This window comes from Chlorocebus sabaeus, chromosome 13 (genome assembly GCF_047675955.1).
Source record: "Chlorocebus sabaeus isolate Y175 chromosome 13, mChlSab1.0.hap1, whole genome shotgun sequence".
NCBI classification, from domain to species: Eukaryota; Metazoa; Chordata; class Mammalia; order Primates; family Cercopithecidae; genus Chlorocebus; species Chlorocebus sabaeus.
The window spans coordinates 11,743,194-11,760,287 of record NC_132916.1 but is presented as its reverse complement, the minus strand read 5'-3'; the positions used below and the strand labels follow the sequence as shown (position 1 = coordinate 11,760,287).

Sequence of the window (17,094 nt, the reverse complement as noted above, 5' to 3'; positions counted from 1 at the left end):
GATGTTACTGTCACATTAAACTGTACCCCTGCACCCTTTCCTTTCCTTCCCTTCCCTTTCCTCCCTCCTTCCCTTCCCTTTCCTTCTTTTTTTTTTTCCAGTATCTTACTCTGTCACCCAGGCTGGAGTGTAGTGGTGTGATCTCAGCTTACTGCAGCCTCCACTACCTGGGTACAAATGATCCTCATGTCTCAGCCTCCCGAGTAGCTGGAAATACAGGCATGTGCCACTATGGCCTGGCTAATTTTTGTGTTTTAAATAGAGATGAAGTTTCACCATGTTGGCCAGGCTGGTCTTGAACTCCTGGCCTCCAGTGATCTGCCTGCCTCGGCCTCCCAAAGTGCTGAGATTACAGGCGTGAGCCACCGCGCCCGGCCTGTACTTCCTTTCTTGATCACACCACCACAGTCTTGACTTGCAGGTCAATCTATACCTTATTTGACAAAAAATATTGTCAGCAAGTCTAATGGAACATTCCACCAGAATGGGAAACCCATCTCCAAGATGCAGTGGTGAGCTATTAATTAAAGCTGGCTCGTGCCCTCAGAGCAACTTTCTTTGATGCTGCTTGTGACAGGTCAGCGTTTGCATCATATGCCCAGTGGAGCCTGCTCTGCCCGGTGTTATCACTTGTCCTTTAGGGACGGTGTGGCCTCTTTCTTCATGGCTGTGTTAGATGTCATCCAAGTGAATTGCTTCTTTCTCTTTCCTGTTTATTTGTTTTAGGGTGTCACCTCTTAGCCATCTGAGCACTGGGCTGGCTGCCAAAAACAGAAGTGATGATGTAACGGGCCAACTCCCATGTGGCTCAGAGGGGGAGGACCCCAGGACTCCAGGATGGGACAGGGCAGCCACTTCTCACCAAGGTGACACTGGGGCTTCTGAGCGAGCCTCTATGAGTGGGGAATGGGGGAGGGGCAACATGATGGAGGGGTCAGTGACACACCCCTGCCCCCATGAAGAAAGGATTTCTGCTTTGAAATTCCTCTACTAGAAACTAATTCCTTCTGCTCAGTTTTCTTCCTCAGGAAGGGATGTGTGTGTGTGTGTGTGTGTGTGTGTGTGTGTGTGTGTGTGTGTTGACAGTTCTTTCTTTCTTTATTTTTTTGAGATGGAGTTTCGCTCTTGTCACCCAAGCTGCAGTACAATGGTGCGATCTTGGCTCACTGCAACCTCCACCTCCCGGGTTTAAGCGATTCTCCTGCCTCAGCCTCCCTGAGTAGCTGGAATTACAGGCATGCGCCACCACGCTTGGCTAATTTTGCATTTTTAGTAGATGGGGTTTCTCCATGTTGGTCAGGCTGGTCTTGAACTCCCAACCTCAGGTGATCACCCGCCTTGGCCTCCCAAAGTGTTGGGATTATAGGCATGAGCCACCACACCTGGCAAACAGTTCTTCAAAAGTGTTACATATTCACTGTAGAAAAATTTAAAACTTCACAGAGGCAATAAGTCATTAAGCTCAATCAAGAACTATATACATATAATTACTATTTAAACCTGAGGGGCATGTGTGTGTATGTTTGTGCATGTGCACACATGTGTGTAGAGACAGAATTTCATTTCTTTTTTTTTTTTTTGAGACGAAGTCTTGCTGTCGCCCAGGTTGGAGTGCGGTGGCACAATCTCGATTCACTGCAAGCTCCCTCTGCCTCCTGCCTCAGCCTCCGGAGTAGCTGGGACTACAGGTGTCCACCACCACGCCCGGCTAATTTTCATACTTTTGTAGAGATGAGGTTTCACCATATTGGCCAGGCTGGTCTCAAACCTCTGACCTCAGATGATCCGCCCGCTTTGGCCTCCCAAAGTGCTGGGATTACAGGTGTGAGCCACCGCACCAGTATAAAAACTGGTATCATGTAATACACACATTTTCACTACTTTAAAAAAAAGTGTCATGTGGTGAAGACTTTTTCTTTCCGATAAATATCAATCTATATCATCATTACATAGGTCCGTCAAAATTTGTTTAAATAAAAAAATAATTTAGTTTCCAGATTTATACTTGGGTGAACGTGTTTGAAATTAATTTGTTTTTTCTTCTTTTTGAGACATGGTCTCAAAAAAAAAAAAGATGACTATTCAGGGCGCTAAACAGCCTGTCTGCCCCCTATTGCTAAAATAATCCAACACTAGTCTTTTCTCACCTAGGAGTTGCATACAATTTCAGCAAATGCAAGGGATCCAGACCAGCTGTAATAATCACCACTTCTATATACCTAGTGGTTAGAATAGGCTCTTTTCCAAGTGCTTTATGCCTATTAATTTATTTACTCCTCATGAAAGCCCTGAGAGGAAGGTGCTGTCACTAAAGCCCACACCACTGCGGGGACACAGGCACCCAGAGGCCAGGCAACTGTGAAACTGCCTTTGCAAAATTAAGACTGAGACAGCGAAAGAGATCTAACTTAACTGACTCCATCTTGCTTCTCACCTCCAATCAGTCCTTGTTCATTCCTGGGCACAGACTGAACTAACTTTGGGAGAAACTTAGTTTATAGTTTATAGTTTAAAACAAAGACAGTCACAGCCCTTTCCCAAAGCAGACCTCCCTCTTGCCTAGGGACTGGATTGCCTTTGTGGGACTAACATTAGCCACGACATTAGAAATTATAGTTTAGGAGTCATGCAGCTGGAGGCTACAAGATTCTGACCCTCTGTAAACTGCTCCTAGAAATCGTTGCTTGAGATATTTTGCAGACCCTGCCCTTGACGGATCAGCTGGCCCCACCCCATCGGTAAACTGGCTCATCTGATCTTGTGGCCCCCACCCAGGAACTGACTCAGCACAAGACAGATTTGACTCCCTAAGATTTCGTTCCTGACCAATCTGTGCCCCCGGCTCACTGGCTTTCTCCTACCCATCGAATTGTCCTTCTGGGAGAAACTCTGCTCCCAGAATGCTCGGGGAGACTGATTTGAGTAATAGTAAAACTCCAGTCTCGTGCGCAGTCGGCTCTGCATGAATTACTCTTTGTCTCTAGCAGTGGATGAATTGGCTCTGTCTAGGCAGCAGGCAAGGTGAACCCCTTGGGCGGTTACAACTGGCCCATAAGCGCGAGGCTCATGAGCAGCGAAGCAGACTAGCCCCCCAGGCAGCTCGCTCTGACGCTTTCCCCTTTCCCGTAGAACCGGTGTGCAGCCATTAGTTCACACAAGTCACAGGAAAGCCCTGTGTGTCCAATCGTGCAGCCGCTCTCCACCACAACAAATATGGTGTTGGTTGGAAAACAATAGCTCTCCCCTCAGACACACAGTGAACCTTCTCTTTCTGAATATGTCCATTTCTTCAGTAACTACCAGAGGTATCTGCTCTGTGCCAGGTGCTGTTCTAGAAACACATCGATATTCTTTTTTCTTTTTTTTCTTTTCAGAAGCCAGTTGGAGTTTATGGTTTCATTTGCCCAAAAATCCACCTTCGTGGACCTCAAATTCTTTCCAAGAATCACTACCACACATATTAATTTGAACATTCCCCACCCTTCCACCATCCCTGCTTCTCCTGGAAACTTCAAAATAAAAATGGCCCGTGTGCCCCACTCCAGGTCCTTGTGTAGGGCTGTCTCTTCTTCTCTGGGGGCTGCAGTTCTGATGCGAATGATGGTGCTGTGCCAGTGCTGGGCCGTTGCACAACACGAGTTTGGTTTCGGGATTTTTTTTTTTTTTTTTTAGAGGGAGTCTTGCTCTGTCGCCTAGGCTGGAGTGCAGTGGTGCAATCTCGGCTCACTGCAGCCTCCGCCTCCCAGGTTCAAGCGATTCTCTTGCCCCAGCCTCCTGTGTAGCTGGGACTACGGGTGCAGGGTGCCATGCCCACCTAAGTTTTTGTATTTTAGTAGAGATGGGGTTTCACCGTGTTGCCCAGGCTGGTCACGAACTCCTGACCTCAGGTGATCTGTCTGCCTCAGCCTCCCAGAGTGCTACAGGCATGAGCCACCGTGCCTGGCCTCCGGGCAGTTTTATGGAAGGCTTTAGACTGTGTTCCCAGCACCTCGGATTTGGACACCAAGCCACCTAGCTTCTCACCTCACTCTAACAAAGAATCCATGGTATTGTGCAGAATGATTTGGGTTCGGCCTGCACTTCAGTCATGGGGTCAGCATCTCGTGGGTTCTGATATCTACTGAGGTGATCATCCAGGGCTGCAGAATGGATCGTAGCAGGGGATCCTACTGGCCAGTCTTTCCTGTTGACTTACTTGGAGAATTCATCTAGTACTTTCTTCAGCAAGGTAAAGGCCACCCGGGATGGGCATTCATTGTCAGTAATGACGACACCTGCAAGACTGTCATTCTGAACATAGACGTGCCACAGATAGTCTCGTTCTGCGACAGAAGCTCTAGTGCCTTTGGATGAGCGCTCCACAATCAGTTGACTTGTGAAGGTCACGAATTCCTGAACGCTGGATCTCTGAGAAAAGCTGAAGGAAGCCACATCGTCGTACCCGACTTTGAGCAGCACTACCTTGGCCTCGCCTTTGTAGAGGACACTGAGGCTGTACAGCTTCATGGCTCTGTGCCCTCAGGCCCCCTGCCTGCCCAGCTGCGGGACCACTCTGGGTATTATGACTGTGGTATTATGAATACCACATTGGTATTCATAATAGATGTATGCACAAGGCATGGAAGCTACTCAAAACACACAAAGATACCTGCCTCCTGGAGGGGATATTGCTCAGACCAGCAGGTAACAGGCCCTCGTATAAGAAACTAAGAGCTTTGGAGGGGCCCCTGCCTGCGCAGGCCCAGGTACAATTGTGACGGAGAAGCTGCACTTCAGCCCCTCAGCCAAAACCTGTCTCAGGTGCCTTTCATTTGATTCCAGCTGTCCTGTCTTCCTGGCTCCCAATGTGCTGTGCTGTCTTCCCGAGTTACTCCATTTCCTGATCCCAGCCCCGGACACTGTGCATCCATCCATCCATCCAGTGAATTCTTTCAATCCATCGTTCAATCACCTCTTATTGAGTTCCTTCTTGGTGACAGGCACTGTGCTGGCTGGTAGAGACATACAGATAGACAAGGCAGCCCTTTGCCCGTGAGCCAGCTCCAGGACATTCGGGTGGAAAGCACCAGGCGTTGATGAAGCAGTCAATTAAGTTTGATGACATATTCTGTATTTGGAATGAAAGATAGAAATTGGGCTGGGTTTCGAGGCTTACGCCTGTAATCCCAACACTTTGGGAGGCCGAGGCAGGAGGATTGCTTGCTTGGGCCCATGAATTTGAGACTAGTTTTGGCAATATAGTGAGACCTGGTCTGTACAAAAAATAAAATAAAATAATAACTAGCTGGGCATGGTGGCATGCACCTGAGGTGGGAGGATTGCTTGAGCCCATGAGGTCGAGGCTGCAGTGAGCTGTGATCATGCCACTGCACTCCAGCCTGGGTGACAGAGCAAGACTCTGTTTCCAAAAAAAATTGAACAAGTATTGGGTAACACCTTTAAAAAGAATGTCTGCAAAATTGTTTCTGGTTTCTCTGGGTTTCTTCCCATCAGGTAGCAGAATGTTAGAGTAGGAAGAGGATTTGCGAGGTCATCCAGCCAACCTCCTGGCTGCCTTACAGAAACTTGAAAATGGTCTCGGATTAGAACTCGCTCCTTAGATGTTTCAGAGACACAACCTGCTGTGCACAAGCAGACTTGTCCAAATTGATGTTTAACATTGATAGGCTATACTATTATCTCTAACCAGTTGTTCCACACTCTGCCTCAATCACTTTTTTTGCTTTTTGAGACAGAGTCTTGCTCTGTCGCCAAGGCTAGAGTGCAATGGTGTGATCTCAGCTGATTGCGACCTCTGCCTCCTGGGTTCAAGCGATTCTCCTGCCTCAGCTTCCTGAGTAGCTGGGATTACAGGTGCCCGCCACCACGCCCACCTACTTTTTGTATTTTTAGTAGAGATGAAGTTTCACCATCTTGGCCAGGGTGGTCTCAAACTCCTGACCTCAGGTGATGCACCCACCGGGGCCTTCCAAAGTGCTGGGATTACAGACGTGAGCCACTGAGCCCAGCCCCCCATCACTTTTAATGTAGGCAAATTCGTAGGAGCTTTGAAATATACAGTCAGGTGATGCTTCACTATGGGGATATGCTCTGAGAAGTGTTAGGTAATTGTGTTGTTTTGGAAACATCATAGAGTGCATTTACACAAACCTAGATGGTATCACCTACCACATACCTAGGGTGAGTGGTAGAGCCTGTTGCTCCCAGGCTACAGACCTGTACAGCAACTACTGAATACTGCAGGCAATTGTAGTGCAATAGGAACTATTTATATCTTCAAACATATCTAAACAGAAAAGGTAAAGTACAAATATGGTAACGTAATCTTAAGGGACCACATAAAGAAATGACTGGCAAAGTTACATAAAAATGCCCTTGGCAATTATGTATGACTTGACCTGCAGTAACTACCGGGTCCCACATAATGAGCGGAAGGTCGGGCACCCTACTACAGCTCATAATTCACATGGGTAATTTGATGTAGTTGTTAATGGTCTGCCATAAAGAAGAGTCATCATCCTAACAGCTCCAAAGCTATTTCTATAACTGATCTTTATCCTAGCAGTCACAGCTGAACACGCCCGCATGGATCCTCAGTGAAAGGCAAAGTTAGAAGCTGGCAAGCTCTCCATTAGTTGCAATCACGCTGATCTAAGATGAATCCTTTTATTGGAAATCTGGTGGGCAAAGTGACAGAAGCTCTCTTTTCCCTGGGAAATAACATAGCTTCTAGGTAATGTGTACATTATACAGCCCGTACTTCCTGGCCATGCTTTGCCCTAGGGTTGGGGAGACACAGTGGGAGAGAGAGAGGGGGAAAGGAAGGGGGAGAGGGAGAAGGAAGAAAGAGGGAGGGGAAGTGGGTGGGGGAGGAGGAGTGGGCATGAGGGGGAAGAGAGAAGGAAGAGAAAGAGGAGAGGGAGAAGAGGGAGGGGAAGTGGAGAAAGAAGGGGAGGAGAGAGAGAAGGAGGAGGAAGGAAAGGAAAGGGACAAGAGAGAGGGATGACAGGGAGAGAGAGGGGCTTCAAACAACCTTCAATGCACACAGAATGGCCCCCTGCTTCTATTTCTTTCTTTGAACCAAGAATTTAACTGAAAAAGAATTTTAAGGCCCAGTATAGTGGCTCATGCCTGTAATCCCAGCACTTTGGGAGGTGGAGGCAGGTGGATCACTTGAGGTCAGAAGTTTGAGACCAGCCTGGCCAACATGGTGAAACCCTGTCTCTACTAAAAATACAAAATCATACTAGGGAGGCTGAGGCAGGAGCTACTGGGGAGGCTGAGGCAGGAGAATCACTTGAACATGGGAAGCAGAGGTTGCAGTGAACTGAGATTGCACCACTGCACTCCAACCTAGGCAACAGAGTGAGACTCTGTGAAAGAGAGAAAGAGAGAAAGAGAGAAAGAGAGAGAGAGAGAAAGAAAGAGAGACAGAGAAAGAGAGAAAGAAAAAGAAAAGAAAGAAAGAAAGAAAAAAGAAAAAAAAGGCCGGGCGCGGTGGCTCAAGCCTGTAATCCCAGCACTTTGGGAGGCCGAGACGGGCGGATCACGAGGTCAGGAGATCGAGACCATCCTGGCTAACACGGTGAAACCCCGTCTCTACTAAAAATACAAAAAACTAGCCGGGCGAGGTGGCGGGCGCCTGTAGTCCCAGCTACTCCGGACGCTGAGGCAGGAGAATGGCGTAAACCCGGGAGGCGGAGCTTGCAGTGAGCTGAGATCCGGCCACTGCAGTCCAGCCCGGGCTACAGAGCAAGACTCCGTCTCAAAAAAAAAAAAAAAAAAAAAAAGAAAAAAGAAAAAAAGAAAGGAAGAAGGAAAGGGAGGAAGGAAAGAAGGAAGGAAGACGGAAGGAAGGGGAAGGGGAAGGAAGGGAAGAGTAGGGAAGGAGGGAGGGTGGGAGGGAGAGAGGGAGGGAAGGAGGAAGGAAGGAAGGGGAAGGAGAAAGGGAGGGAGGGAGGGAGGGAAGGAAGGAAGGAAGGAAGGAAGGAAGGAAGGAAGGAAGGAAGGAAGGAAGGAAGGAAGGAAGGAATTTTAAGGCTAAGTTCAGTCATGCATCAGTTTCAGTGAACTATGAACTAAATATACAGCGGTGGTCCCATAAGATTATAATGGAGCTGGAAAATTCCTATCACCTAGTCACATCTTGATGATCCTGACCCTGTGTAGGCTAATGTATGTGTATGTGTCTTAGTTTGTAACAACAAATTTTTAAAGTTAAAAAACAAATAAAAAAATTTTAAAATAGAAAAAAGTTTATAGAATAAGGATATCAAGAAAGAAAATAATTTTGTAAAGCTGTACAACGTGTTTGTGTTTTAAGCTGTTTTACAAAAGAGTCAAAAAGTTAAAACAAATGAAAAAGTTTATAAAGTAAAGGAGTTACAGTAAGGTAAGGTTAATTTATTATAATAATATAATGTATAATTATTATAATAATATAATTTATAATTAATTTATTATAATAATATTCTTTTAAAATATGGAACGCTGCATGAATTTGCATGTTGATATGGTTTGGCTGTGTCCCCACCCAAATCTCATCTTGAATTGTAATCCCCATAATCCCCACATGTCATAGGAGGGACCCAGTGGGAAGTGATTGGATCATAGGGGCAATTTCCCCCATGCTGTTATTGTGATAGTGAGTTCTCAAGAGATCTCATTTTTTGTTTGTTTGTTTGTTTGTTTTTGAGACGGAGTCTTGCTCTGTAGCCCAGGCTGGAGTGCAATGGCATGATCTTGGCTCACTGCAACCTCTGCTTCCTGGGTTCAAGTGATTCTCCTGCCTCAGCACCCTCGAGTAGCTGGGATTACAGGTGCCTGCCACCTTGCCCGGCTAATTTTTGTATTTTTAGTAGAGACAGGGTTTTGCCATGTTGGCCAGGCTGGTCTTGAACTCCTGACCTCAGGTGATCTGCCCACCTCGGACTACCAAAGTGCTAGGATTATAGGTGTGAGCCATTTCGCCCTGCCGAGATCTGATGGTTTTATAAGTGTCTAGCATTTCCCTTGCTTGCACTCACTTCTTCCTGCTGCCTTGTGAAGAAGGTGCCTTGTTTTTCCTTTGCCTTCTGCCATGATTGTAAGTTTCCTAAGGTCTCCCTAGTAATGCTGAACTGTGAGTCAATTAAACCTCTTTCCTTTATAAATTACCCACTCTCGGGTATTTCTCTATAGCAATGTGAGAACAGATTAATTCACATGTCATCCTTGCACAGGGGCCATGCTGATCTTCTCTGTATTATTCCTTAATTTATTACTGAAGAAAGAAAAATATTTGTTATACATTTGGCATAGTCTAAGTGTACAATGTTTATTAAGTCTACCGCAGTGTACAGTAATGCCCTATGCCTTCACATTCACTCATCACTCACTCCCTGACTCACCCAGAGCAACTTCCAGTCCTATAAGCTTGTCCATGATAAGTGCCCCGTTCAGGTGTACCATTTTTATCTTTATGTAATTGTAGTTTTAATAAAAGAATTTTTTTTTTTTTTTTTAAAATAGAGATGAGGTCTTGCTTTGTTGCCTAGGCTGGTGTTAAACTCCTGGCTTCAAGTGATCCTCCCACCTTGGCTTCCCAAAGTGCTAGGATTACAGGCATGAGCCACTGTGCCCAGCCCATTTTTATCTTTTTTTTTTGGTTTTCATTTTAAATTTAGTTTATTGGTTAAATCATGACATAGAAGTTCACTGTTCAAAAAATCATTAAAGATTATTGCGGCCGGGCGTGGTGGCTCATGTGTGTAATCCCAGCACTTTGGGAGGCTGAAGCGGGCGGATCACGAGGTCAGGAGTTCAAGACCAGCCTGGCCAATACGGTGAAACCCGTCTCTACTAAAAAAAAAAATACAAAAATTAGCCAGGCATGGTGGCGTGTGCCTGTAGTCTCAGCTACTCAGGAGGCTGAGGCAGGAGAATCGCTTGAAGCTGGGAGGCGGAGGTTGCAGTGAGCTGAGATTGCGCTACTGCACTCCAGCCTGGGTGACGGAGTGAGACTTCATCTCAAAAAAAAAAAAAGAAAAGATTATTGCAGATAGCTAAAGACCTAGATCCCGAGACACAATTGCATTTGTTATGCATCTTAAAGTTTAATATTTTTATTGTACCATACAGGTTAGTACTGTTATTGTCAGTATGTACTTTCATGAAAACATATAGTATGAGTCATTTTCTTTTAAAAATGTTTCCAGGCAGGGCACGGTGGCTCACGCATGTAATCCCAGCACTTTGGGAGGCTGAGGTGGGCGGATCATGATGTCAAGAGATGGAGACCATCCTTGTCAACATGGTGAAACCCCGTCTCTACTAAAAATACAAAATTAGCCAGGCATGGTGGCGGGCGCCTTTAGTCCCAGCTACTTGGGAGGCTGAGGCAGGAGAATTGCTTGAACCCCGGAGGTGGAGGTTGCAGTGAGCTGAGATTGTGCCACTGCACTTCAGCCTGGCGACAGAGCAAGACTCCGTCTCAAAAAAAAAAAAAAAAAAGTTTCTAAACCTTTTAAAATGTGTGTAATATAAAATACATATAAAAATACATTTAAATGCACAGAATAATGGATTATTATGAAGTGAACCCAAGTAAAATGGCCTAATGACTTTAGAAATAAACACTGTCAGTATTTCCAAAGCCCCAATGTGTTCATTGCCTAACCTTTTGAGAATTTCTTCTTTTTTTTTGTTTTCAACTTTTATTTTAGGTTCAGAGGTACATGTGCAGGTTTGTTACATAGGTAAATTGCATGTCACTGGGGTGTGCTGTACAGTTTATTTCATTACCCAGGTAACAAGCATGATGTTGTTTTTCCATCCTTGCCCTCTTCCCACTGTCCACCCTCAGGTAAGTCCCTGTGTGTATTGTTCTTTTCTTTGTGTTCACGTGTACTCAGTGTTTTGCTCACACTTATAAGTAAGAACATGCTGGATTTGGTTTTCTTTTCCTGTGTTAGTTTACTTAGGATAATGGCCTCTAGCTCCATCCGTGTTGCTGCAAAGGACATTATTTTGTGCTTTTTCATGGTTGTGTAGTGTTCCAGGGTATATACGCACTACATTTTTTGTGTTTTTTTTGCCATTTTTATCTTTTATATCACTTTTTTTTTTTTTGAGATGGAGTCTCTGTCACCCAGGCTGGAGGGCAGTAGCACAATCTCAGCTCACGGCAACCTCTGCCTCCTGGGTTCTAGCGATGCTCCTGCCTCAGCCTCCTGAGTAGTATACCATATTTTTACTGTACTTCTTATATGGTTAGATACACAAATACTTACACTGTGTTACAGTTGCCTACAGTATTCAGTCCAGTAATGTGCAGGACAGGTTAGCAGCTCAGAAGCAAAGGGCTCTACCATATACCCTTGGTGCACAGTAGGTGCTACCATCTAGGTTTGTGTAAGTACACTCTATGATATCCACATGATGATAACAATCACCTAACGAGGCATTTTTCAGAACATATTTCCATCATTAAAGAGATTAGTGGCCAGGTGTTGCAGCTCATGCCTGTAATCCCAGCATTTTGGGAGGCTGAGGCAGGCAGATCAGTGAGGTCACGAGCTCAAGACCAGCCTGGCCAACATGGCAAAACCCCGTCTCTACCAAAAATACAAAACTTAGCCAGGCATGAGGGTGTGTGCCAGTAATCCCAGCTACTAGGGAGGCTGAGGCAGGACAATCGCTTGAAAACAGGCAGCAGAGGTTGCAGTGAGCTGAGATCGCGCTACTGCACTCCAGCCGGGGCAACAGAGGAAGAGTCTGTCTCAAAAACAAACAAACAAAAATTTGTAACTGCATATATTATGTATGTATGTATGTATGCATGTATCTATCTATCTATCTGATGATTTTCTTTTCCCTCCGGGATGTATGGTGTTTTCGAAGAAATAATAGCTCAGTGGCACAAAGGGTCAGAGAAATTCACACCTGAAATGTGGGAATCAATGACAAAGACAAAGATCTCTTCCCAGAGAATATTCTCCTTCATGCAGGAACCTAGGAATATTATGCAACACTTGATACCAGCCCTGAGTATTGGCATGTCCTGCACCCCCCATCTGAGGTGTGGTCATTTTCCCCCACGTCTAAGAGTAAATGAATTATCATTCCCATCTTGACTGACTCATTTAACAGGAATAAGAAGCTCATATCTCAAGTAAGGGCTGGACCATGAGATGATGCATCTTAGTCTGCTTGACTGCTATAACAAAATACCTTAGAGTGGGTCGTTTATAAACAACAGAAATTGGTGGCTCACAGTTCTGAGGCTGGAAGTCCAAGATCAAGGTGCCAGCAGACTTGGTATTTGGGGAGGGTGCTCTGCTCCATGGACGGTGTGCTGTTGCTGTTTCATCACACTGGCCAAGTGTCTTTTATAAGGACTCTAATCTCATTCATAAGACTGGAGCCCTTATGACTTAATCACTCCCCAGAGGCCCCATCTCTTAATACTACTACATTGGGTATTAGGTTCCACCTGTGAATTTTGGGAGACACCAACATTCACACCATAACAGCATGGTCCCTCAGCTGGTGAATAAACAAACTGAGGTACAGCCACATAATGAAATAGTACTCAGCAATAGAAGGAATGGATGAATCTCAAAATCATTATACTGAGTGAAAGAGGCCAGACGAAAAAGAGTACGTATGCCTCAACATCTATAAAATTGTAGGCCATGCAAACACACCTACAATGACAAATCGGTGGTTGCCTGTGGTTGGCAGGGTGGGTGTGGATTACAAACAGGCATGAGAAAACTTTTTTTTTTTAACTTTTTTGAGAGGGAATCTCGCTCCGTCACCCAGGCTGGAGTGCAGTGGTGCGATCTCGGCTCACTGCAACCTCCACCTCCTGGGTTCAAGTGATTCTCCTGCCTCAGCCTCCTGAGTAGCTGAAATTACAGGCACACACAATTACGCCCAGCTAATTTTTTTTTTTTTTTGTATTTTCAGTAGAGACGAGGTTTCCCCATGTTGGCCAGGCTGGTCTCAAACTCCTGACATCAAGTGATCCACCCACCTCAGCCTTCCAAAGTGCTGGGATTACAGACATGAGCCACGGTGCCAGGCCAGAAAACTCTTGAGGGTGATGGACATGTCTATTATCTTGATTGTGGTATTGGGGACATGGGTGCATATGTCCAAACTCATCAAATTGTATACCTTAAGTAGGTGCTGTTTATTTTATTTATTTATTTATTTATTTATTTATTTATTTATTTATTTATTTTTGAGACAGAGTCTCGCTCTGTTCCAGCTGGAGTGCACTGGCCTAAACATGGTTCACTGAAGCCTTGACCTCCTGGGCTCAATCAATCCTCCTGCCTCAGTCTCTCAAGTAGCTGTGACCACAAGTGCACACAATCGTGCTCAGCTAATTAAAACTTTTTTTTGTAGAGATGGGGTTCCACCATGTTGTTCAGGCCGATCTTGAACTCCTGGGCTCAAGTGATCGTCCGCCTTGGCCGCCCCAAGGGTTGGGATTATAGGCATGAGCCACAGCGCCTGGCCTTTTGCTGTTTATTGTGTACCAATTATACCTCAACAAAGATGAGCAAACAAAAAGAAAATCTAAGCTGGGCCCAATGGCTCATGCCTGTAATCCTAGCATTTTGGGAAGTTGGGGTTGGAGAATCATTTGAGGCCAGGAGTTCAAGACCAGAATGGGCAAGGTAATGAGACCTGTCTCTACCAATGAATGAATGAATGAATGAATGAATGAATGAATGAATAAATGAATAAGCTGGAAATGGCAGCACATGCCTGTAACCTCAGTTACTCAGGAAGCAGAGGTAGGAGATGGCTTGAGTCCAAGAGGTTGAGGCTACAGTGCCTCTGCACTCCAGCCTGGGTGACACAGCACGACTCTGTCTCAGAAAACAAACAAACAAAAAGAAAGTCGAAAGGAGGGCAATCTACAATAATTCCTAATGAGAAATCTTTTGGACCACGCAGAAGCTCACCAGTTCTCATCGATAAATCTTTCGAAATAGCTGCTGAACTTAAAGACAATTCTACAGACTTTTGTTATGTAAAAAGACAGTGTTCTAAATTTGCTGACATTTTCCGACATGGTAAGTTGTTCTCAGAGACAAAATTCCTGGCAGATTTTTTTTTTTTTCCCCTGATACAGAGTTTGACTCTTATTGCCCAGGCTGGAGTGCAATGGCACGATCTTGGCTCACTGCAACCTCTGCCTCCCGGGTTCAAGTGATTCTCTTGCCTCAGCCTCCTGAGTAGCTGGGATTACAGGCACGTGCCACCATGCTCAGCAAATTTTTGTATTTTTAGTAAAGACAGGGTTTCACCCTGTTGGCCAGACTAGTCTTGAACTCCTGACCTCAGGTGATCCACCTGCCTTGGCCTCCTAAAATGCTGGGATTACAGGTGTGAGCCATTGCGCCTGGCTGCAGATATTTTTGAAAACAAAAATAAAAACAAATGCATAATCTGATTCCTCGTGGTTAGAGGAGATAGTCTAAAACTGAGTATGCTAGTAACTACTTTTTAAAAGAAGCTTTCTAAAAGATTTTAAAAACAGATGTTTGGAACTATTTCTATTATTATGTGATTTTGTTACTAAAATGATGTGTGCCACTTTGAAAAAATTCATACATTCCCACTTCAAAAGTTGGGACCCTATACATATATATACCTACTATGTACCCATAAAAATTATTTAAAAAGTTGGAACCAGAGTCTTCTAACTTGCTTAAAATGTTTCAAATTAAATTTTCAGGCTTTCAAACCATTTATTAAAACTATCAAAATGGAACACCCTCTGATTATTTAATTTGCAAGAACAACTGATTGGATCAGAAAGGATTTAAATTTGCTAGTGAATTTCAAGAAACAACTTCTGTGTAATTGGTGAATGAAATTAATAAACATTTTAATTTAATAAACATAATATCTTTTTCCCCTTTGTCTGTACCTATCTTTGTGAGATGCCTTTTTTAGCTAAGGTACTCGTGAAAACCAAGTAATGAAAGAACATGAACTTAAAACCAGACCTTCAAATTGCCCTATCATAAAGTATTAAATCAATATTTTAAAAAAATTATGCAAAATTTAAAGTTACATTGCTCTCTTTAAAATATTAATATAATACAATCTATATATGTATAATATGGATTATATTTTATATGGACACACAATATTACTATTCTTTTTTTTTTTTTCTTTTTTTTTTTTGAGACAGAGTCTCACTCTGTCCCCCAGGCTGGAGTGCAGTGGCGCAATCTCAGCTCACTGCAACCTCCACCCGCAGGTTTAAGCAATTCTCTGCCTCAGCCTCCAGAGTAGCTGGGATTACAGGCGCATGCCACCACACCCGGCTAATTTTTTGTATTTTTAGTAGAAACAGGGTTTCACCATCTTGGCTAGGTTGGTCTTGAACTCCTGACCTCGTGATCCACCTGCCTAGGCCTCCCAAAGTGCTGGGATTGCAGGCATGAGCTACTGTGCCCAGCCATAATATTACTATTCTTAATGAGATAAAATGTTTTTTGGGGCCGGGCGCGGTGGCTCAAGCCTGTAATCCCAGCACTTTGGGAGGCCGAGGCAGGCGGATCACAAGGTCAGGAGATCGAGACCATGGTGAAACCCCGTCTCTACTAAAAATAGAAAAAATTAGCCGGGCGCAGTGGCGAGCGCCTGTAGTCCCAGCTACTCGGGAGGCTGAGGCAGGAGAATGACGTGAACCCGGGAGGCGGAGCTTGCAGTGAGCCGAGATTGCGCCACTGCACTCCAGCCTGGGCGACAGAGCGAGACTCCGTCTCAAAAAAAAAAAAAAAAAAGTTTTTTGGTACCATTCATAAATAAAGTAAAGCAAGCATTATTTTAGAAAATCCACTAATGTACTACTAAGGATACAAGATGAAAAATGTGGTACGCTCTATTCTAGTGATGTTTCTGAAGATGATGTAATTCTCTAGATACTAGAACCCCTGGGATACTACCCTCCCCCCACAACTAGTGACTATGACTTATGAGAACTGGCCGGGCTTACTGCTTGAACCCAGTCTTGTTCTAAATATAGTTATGGAGTTTGTGTATACAAATTCAGTGTGCTGTCTTGGTTTTATTGGAGCAGTCTCAGGTCTATAGCATATCTAAAACAATCAGTAATCACATTTGGATGTTGTGTTAGAGCACGTGGTTATGATATGGTTTCATGTAACGACCTCCAAAAACAGCATAACACTCATGATGACTGTAAATTATTAATCAAGTCAACGTGGACTGGGAAGCACAGGCCCCAGAAGCAGCTGACCTAGCAGGCTTTATTCCAGAAGATAGCACCCTAACTATCCTTAAGCCATAACAAAAGCCATAAAAACCCTTCTATACAGGCTCATTCAGGGAGCCCAGAGTGATTTAGGGGATTATTTTGCAACCAATAAAAGCCTAACATTGACAAAAGTGAGAAGCCAGAGTGGAAATACTGTGATGATGTAGACTGCTTCTCGACTTCAGCTGGACCTTCAGGCCACGTGGGGCACTAGTATTTAAACAAACACACAAAAAATCCTCAAGGTATTCCAATATGCAGCCATGGTTGAGAACCACTTTTACAACCGTAATCATCATTGCATTTGCTTCACTTTCACTTCGGACATGATAGAGAAACTGCCCTCTGCTAAAAACAAAGATAAAAATAGACAGAACATATGCATCGACTGTTTTGGGGCACTGAGTAACAGGCAGTGCTGGACTGGAATCATGAGATATGGGAAACACAAGATGAGCCCCAGGATCCCCTGGCTTTCTGCCTGCCCTGGCACAGGGAAGTGACATCCAAGCTGAGCAGTGACTTTACTGAGATGAGGAGGCAGAAATTGGGGTTCGGGGCTGCTGAAGGAGCTGAAGTCTGCAGAACAGGGTACTAGAGAAGAAGAGAGTTGTTCAGGACAATGAAGTTTGTGTGGGAAGTCTTCATGTGAATTCTTAACTTAGGACTAGGCTGTGATTGTCCAAGGCAGTCCTCCACGAAGCCTGTGCTGGGGCTGAGAGCGGCACAGTAATAGTAGAACTGGTATGTTACTGGGAGATGTTAACGCTCTGGCCTTACGTGAACACTTTGGGCATTCAAGT

The 17,094-nt window shown here is 44.6% G+C and overlaps 1 non-coding gene and 1 pseudogene across 1 annotated transcript; both read right to left on the bottom strand.

Annotated features, from left to right (window-relative positions):
* Window positions 1-2,212: 2,212 nt before the first annotated feature.
* Window positions 2,213-5,477, bottom strand: LOC140713232 (synaptobrevin homolog YKT6 pseudogene; annotated as a pseudogene).
* A 3,699-nt stretch (window positions 5,478-9,176) lies between these two features.
* Window positions 9,177-9,282, bottom strand: LOC119625448 (U6 spliceosomal RNA). The gene has a single exon (XR_005241648.1). It is a non-coding gene; the product is annotated as a U6 spliceosomal RNA (small nuclear RNA).
* Window positions 9,283-17,094: the final 7,812 nt, after the last annotated feature.